Genomic DNA, 6,631 nt, shown 5'->3' with positions numbered 1-6,631 from the left:
AAAGTCTAACTATATCCATGTCTGGACAACAAATATCTGTATGTATAATCTCCAATAGGTTTGTGCTCCTCTTAGCACCCTTTTTAGACTTATTAGTTTTCTTACCCTTTATGCAATCTATACAAGTCTCAAAGTCAGCAAAATCCAAAGTACTAAGTACCCCTTCATTTACCAATCTTTTAATTCTCTTAATGGAGATGTCTCCTAATCTCTGGTGCCACAACATAGAGGATTCCTCATTCACAACACATCGTTAGTAATCAGCAGTAATATGCATAGAATTATAAGCAGCATCATTTTGCAATTCAATAGAGTAAAGACCATCAATCAAAGTGTCATAACCAATAACCTTAGATTCATAAGATAAACTAAAACCAGAATCCAAAAAATTAAAGGAAAAACCCAAATGTACAAGTCTTGAAATAGAAATCAAATTCCTAGAGAAACTTGGAACATAAAAGGTCTTTTCCAAACGTAAAATGAAACCGCTGCTTAAAACCAAATTGCACGTGCCAATGGCTTCTACATGTAAACTCATCTTGCTTCCTGAATAGATGCATTGTTCACTTCCCACTGGCTTCCTTAGGTTTTGCATACCCTGCAAGGTATTAGAAACATGGATTGTAGAGCCAGAATCAATCCACCATGTATTATGATTAACACTAACCATATTAGACTCATAACAGACGAATGAAAGTTGAGTACCTTTCTTGTCGAGCCAGTTCTTAAACTTGATGCAGTCTTTCTTTATGTGCCATTGAGAAGGAGACCAATAGTTGGCAGGGTTCTCAAGTGTCACTGTTCGCCACATGACGAGACGTTGGGTTTGGGAGGTTGGTCTTTATTGGGAGACAACCATATCAGAATTCAATGAGGATCTAATGATTCTATATGCAGATGACAAGTTGACCCACCAAGTAGGGTCAACTAAGCAAGTCATCTTAACAAAACCAACACAACACGACAGCTTGGTAGACCAACTCAGCAAGTCAGCTAAGTATGATCTAGCAAGGTCAACTAGACACCTCACACCTTTGTAGGTCAACCTGTGATCTACAAGGTCAACTTGGCACTTGGTAGTTCACTAGGTCAACTAAGTACCTTGTAGGGTCAACTTGGCTCCTGACAGCTTCACATGTCAACTTGGCATGTAGCTCGATAGGTTAACTCGACAGACCAACTATGCACCTGACAACTTGACTTCTCAACTTGACATGTAGCTAGAATTGTTAACTCAATAGACCAATTAAACATATGACAACTTGACATGTCCATTTAGGTAAAAGAGCGGTATCTATAAGCACGATCATTCCAGACTGGCCTTCAGACCAATCTGATCGGGAACTGAGCTTGGTTTCAGTTCGGATGGGAGGGATTAAGAACCATGTTCACAAAAAAAATAGTGTAGAACTACTCAAAAAGTTGATCCAACCGAAAACCCCAAAAACCATTCCCAATTTAAGAGAACCAACCAGTTCCCTCGTCATCGATGCAATCAGCTCGCTATTCGTTCTTGACTTGAAATGGATTGATCAGGTTCTTCTAAATCTTCTTTCGCCATGGGAGAAAGCATTTCGAGGTCATTTTTATGAGATCTTGTCTCATCACAAGAATAAAAGAAAGGTATTAAGGAGAAGCTAATGGGATGAAAGTAAACCGTACAAGGGATGAGCATGGGGTGTTTCCAATGGGGAAAAAAGCATTGGAGAAGAAGCCAAGGAGAGTAAAAAATATAGTTTTGAGGAAGAAGATGATAACATAGGAGGCAAAGAGTTTCTTAACACCACTGAACTAAGTTATAAGATGGTTGAGGGGCAAACATGGAGGGAACTTACAGTAGGATTTAAGGTCTTACAAAATTTAATTTTTTATTCACCATAAATCTTTTTTAGAAGTTATAATGGTGTGATACTTCTATTTCAATTTTTTTTTTTTGAAAATCAATTGTTGTGAAATTTTGAAATGCCAAAATTATTTTGGTGTTAGTTATTTAAATATTGAGATATTTATTTAATATTTCATAATCAATTTTCTTAAACAACATCATTTATGTGATATTTAAATAAATTTGTAATTTATTACGTCATCCGGTTGAACTCTCGGTTCAACCCTGATTTAACATTTGAATCTTGAACATCTCTTGTTACCTGTTCAACGTCCGATACGACTCTCAGAATCTAGTCTATATGACTTCAAAGATTATGACTTGATTAAGAAAATAACAAGGGGCTTATGATACGTAGAAATCAATTATTTCGTGAATGCTAATTGAGAATCAAGAACGAGCCTTACGATCATGTGCTAAGTTATTTAATGTGAATTCAGTGAGAGATAATGCATACAATTCTACAATTAGAGATGCGTAAGAGTTGGACTAACAATCTCCCCATCCCAAAGTGGCCTTAGACACCCCTTTTTGGGAAGATTTACATACACACCACTTAATTCCTATGCATTTACATATCTACCCTAAAAGATTGCAACCTTACCTATGCATGAAAAAAGTGCAAAGTATACAAAGTTTAATACGTAAATACATATGAATTTGGCGGTATGTATGTGAATTCCTGTTTTTTGGTCTTATTTCAACTTATTGAAGAATACCTATCCAATATTTTACAATCTAATCTATATATTATAAAAAAATTTATTTTAATTAAGCAAACCCTTGACCATCAATTCAAAATTAAAAAAAGACATTTTTGCATGACTATTTCAAATCGCACCCCTTCATATCAGGATAAGATGCTAAGGCTGTCTTATTATTATTATTATTATTATTATTATTATTATTATTATTATTATTATTATTATTATTATTATTATTATTATTATTATTATTATTATTATTATTATTTTATTTTGCTTTTTGCCCACATGTTAACTTCCTAAATTACAAAATAAATATTTTCAAATCCATATATGAATGAAATTTAATTTATTGTTAGCGTTAGGCATAGGGATGTAAGGGTCCATTTGGGGTAGCTTATGCGTTTCAGGATAAGCTGCTTATCCTGAAACGCGGTCGACCCGCTGCCTACGTTTAGTGTAAAAACCTAAACGCAGTTTCAGATAAGCTGGCGAAAGGATCAAACCAAACTGTACGGCGGCGTTTTGAAAACGCCACCCGCACTTATAAGCTGCCCCAAACGGACCCTAAGTGAGTCAAGCCGACTCGTGACCCGACTTGATAACTTGACAAGCAAAGCTCAAGCTAGCACGGACTCACCCACCCTCGAACTCAACTCGTTAGCTCGTAAGCTGGCTCGTTTAAAAAATATTAATGTAAAATATACTCAAAATATATTAATTTTAGAGATTTTATGTTTAAAATATTAAAATTATTTATCTAATTTATAGTACTCTGCCCATCACAGAGTTCAATGGATGTGACCACATTATGGAATGTTACTAAATTCATGTGTTGAACTTAGACACTATATGAACCATATTCTGAGAATTATTTCTCTTAAAAACACCAAAGAATTCCAACGGTTATTGAAATTAATTTGAGAATTTAAATGGGTATTGAAATTAATTTGGGAATTCCAAAGGGTATTGAAATTAATTTAGAGTTTTAATTAATTTGGGAATTCTAAAGAAATAAATTTAATTCCCATCATTAACTAATTTGGGAATCTTAAAGAAAAAATCCCAACATTAATAGTATGCATCAACCTTGTTGGTGATGGTGTGCATAAACCTTATTGGCATGACATGTATAACATTAGCATAAATAAATACATTAACATTACTAGTGATGGTTTTCTTTGATGTTGGCATCTACCCATGCATTTTTCATATTAGCAATGTCCTTTGTTGGTGGCATACAGGAGACTTAATAGTGATAGTGTCAATTAGCATTGATGTTCATGGTATGAATCAACATTTATGGCAATGGTGGACATCAATTTAATACATTGATTTTATTGGTAGGGGTGTACATAAATCTTGCTGGTAATGGTGGGAAGCTATTTTATTTTTGATTATATGATGAACTTTATCGATGACGACATGCATCAATATTAGTATCATTAGTATATATTGGATTTACGGGTAATGACATGGATTATTGTTATTATTAATGTTGTACATTGACCTTATTGACGATAGTGTGCATTGACATTGGTGTTGATGTTATTGATTAACATTATTGGTGGAGTGCACCGACATTGGTATTAATAGCATGCATCAACCTTCTAGATGATGATATACCTCAATGCTGCTATTGTCATTGAACATCAACCCTTCAATTGTTGGTTAGAGTAATCAATAAATGACTTGGTCTAATAACTCACCTATACCATCTCAAAAAACTTGGGTTTTACTAATTATTATTCAAGTCAAGTTTGAGTCTAAAAATATAATCTTATTTATTATTTGGATCAAGTTTAGGGTGAGACAAATAATGTAATAATTACTCAAAATTTATCCGATTAATATTTGAGTTTGGGTTAAGTAGCTTCGGGTTGAGTCAATTGAGTCAAATGCCATATTCATCTTCATTAAATGTTGTTAATCTTAAAGCTATATTGTCTATATAATAAATGGGCTAGTTGGCTTAGGTTTGGTTAGGCAGCTTTGGGTTGTTAAGTTTGGGTTACATTTCTTTGCTTGTATAAAAAATTGATTGGATTTGAGCAAACATATTTGGTTCATGTCTAAACATAACATATCAACCCAATTTGACACCCATGATGATGGTAAGCATTAATTTTATTATCAATAGCATTAGTAACAGCATGCACCAATCTTATTTATGATAGCTTGCATCCATGTTACTATTGACAATGGGCTTCATCTTTGTTGGCAATGATGATTGTCTAATGTGGAAACATAATTGCTGAAGTGGATAGCAAGCAAACAACAATCTTATTTGTAATAATAGCTTGTATTCATGTTACTTTTGACAACATCATCTTTGTTGGCAATGATAATTGTTGACTTTACTAAATGTGACCAACATCATTGTTGAAGTTGATAGCAAGCATCAGCTTTATTGTTGAGGGGTGTCAATATTATTGACAATGATAGGTGACGATCTTCTTGGCATTCTTGCGAGTCTCGAGTATTTAAGAACATTAGTGTTGGGAAATGTCTGTAGAGTAGTAGTAGATTTCAATCAAGTGATTGTAATTTGATGATAACAATTGGGTGATAACGGTCGAAGTTTGTGATTGTCGGTGTTAATTATCAATAAAAGTTCAATGATTCTAAGACTTTGTGAGTTTTCCCGCCTCTTTTTCCAAATATGTAGAATGTGGGGTTATATTTATAATTTATTTTAGCAAATTTTTTGTTATTTTGGTTGAAATCTTCATACACTCCATCAAATAATATATGTTGACCCCTTCAATCATATATGATTCTTATGACATTTATTATCTTAAAAACATCAAATCTCTCTTATTATAATGTATGTTTTGACTGTAAGCATGCAATCAGAGATTAGTTGGTCTTTAAACGGTGCTGTGAAATTTTTTACTTTGAGTATTTGATTTAGATTAATTTAGAATCGTATTAATATATATATTTGGTTCGAAAGAAAAATATTGAGTTAATAAAAGGAGGGTTGAATTGATACATAATCTTCATTTTAAAATTTATTTTGAAATCGAACTAAGCTCAAAAATCAAAAAGACAAATCCATAGCTCTAGACATTTGGGGGATGTCTGGAAGCACATTTTTACTAGGATTTAACTTTGGATTTAACCTAAATCCAACCACCCAAAAAAAAAAAAAAAAAAAAAAAAAAAAGGAGAAATAGAAATCAAACTCTCTTTTAAATCTTATGCTATCCCGTTCCTCCTCTTTCTCCCCGTTCCGTATCCTTCACATCTTAAATCTGGATTCATCAAATACATATGTGAGGTGTATTTAACTGATTTACTCCGCTGTTTCTTGCGCCTTCGTCTCCGTCGCGTCCGTGGCGAAATCCACGGATTTGATAAATTTTATTAACGTAAATCTCCTGCTGTAGCCAAACACCACCTTAAATTCAAGCATGGTTAAAACATAAATTGGTTAAGCTCACTAGCGAGTTGAAATGACAATGCCATTATTTATTTTGCATGTTGAGACCAATGATTCTCCAATTTATAAAGATTTTTTATGACTGTCGAATCTTGATATGTCTGCAAATCACACTCCATGAATAGTGTAAGAAATGAATAAGAGAGGGAGGGAGGGAGGGAGGGATTAGTGATTATGAATGAGCAATAATGGTGTCAATTGCATTTTCCATCATTTTTGACTAATTTGACTATCCTGATACATAAAATAATATCTTCATTTATAAAAGAGAAAGTACAATATTGTGATATTATATTTTTACCCCTGCTTTAACGGAGGTACAAAATGTTCTAAGTATTTCTTTTTGTGAACACAAATTAATGAATCAATGAATCTCTTCAAAATTATTCTTGTCAAATTAACACATCAATTATTATTATAGGGCCTTGTATTAAAATTTAAAATGCCAAAATAAGATATTGTTGTTATTTAACATAACAAAAAAAAAAAAAGCTATGTAATTACTTGATTTGAAAAAGATTATGATAAGCTTAATTTTGAATTTTACAACTAAAATCAATTTATTTAGCTTACATCATAAACTAATTATCCAAACTA

The sequence above is a fragment of the Phalaenopsis equestris genome, unplaced genomic scaffold (genome assembly GCF_001263595.1).
Source record: "Phalaenopsis equestris unplaced genomic scaffold, ASM126359v1 Scaffold000301, whole genome shotgun sequence".
In the NCBI taxonomy this organism is placed as follows: Eukaryota; Viridiplantae; Streptophyta; class Magnoliopsida; order Asparagales; family Orchidaceae; genus Phalaenopsis; species Phalaenopsis equestris.
The sequence above is the reverse complement of the archived record's forward strand: the minus strand, read 5'-3'. Positions refer to the sequence as shown.